Here is a 716-nt window from a genome sequence, read left to right on the forward strand (position 1 = left end):
CTTTATCAAGTTAATTTTATACAATTTAACATTACATATGATAACAATCCAAATGGTTCTTTTCAGATCCAAATACAATCAACCGAGTTGTGCTGTAGCATACTATATGCTACATAGAACACCAGAAAACTTATTAATTTGTATAAATATTTATATAAACATACAAACTTTCAAGCAGACTCTTACTTTACGAGTTCAAAACTCTAGCCAGGCCAATAATCAATCAAGATCTAAATGTGGACTTTATGCAATTTAACTCCATATTGCCATATCATTTAAAAAAAATTCAAATTCCTGTTGAAATACCATTTAATATCAGTTCTAATGAATGTAACCATGTATATAGTCCTAGCATTGCAGACTAGGATAAGTACAACAATACATTAACATAATGCAATTGCTAAGGCACTGAGAAGTCAAACAATGATATAATAGATTGCATATGAGGTATGTGGAAGTTTATTCATACAACTATAAACAAACAAAAAGTTTCAGGTAAGTTTAAGCTCTGAATAGTGTTGTAAATACACACATTCCACATACAAATCTGATCAAGGGAATCAAAAAACAACATCTATATTCAAATTATGCTATTTTTGATAAAGTATGGTTATTTGTGTGTATCTGTAGCATAGTTTTACTACATCATAAGAGTACATTTCATTTAATTTCATTTATTCAAAATAACCTCCAACAGGGAGAAGCAAAGAAATACA

The sequence above is a fragment of the Anneissia japonica genome, unplaced genomic scaffold, assembly GCF_011630105.1.
Source record: "Anneissia japonica isolate Jap-2015-1 unplaced genomic scaffold, ASM1163010v1 scaffold4446_len648930_cov198, whole genome shotgun sequence".
Classification (NCBI taxonomy): domain Eukaryota; kingdom Metazoa; phylum Echinodermata; class Crinoidea; order Comatulida; family Comatulidae; genus Anneissia; species Anneissia japonica.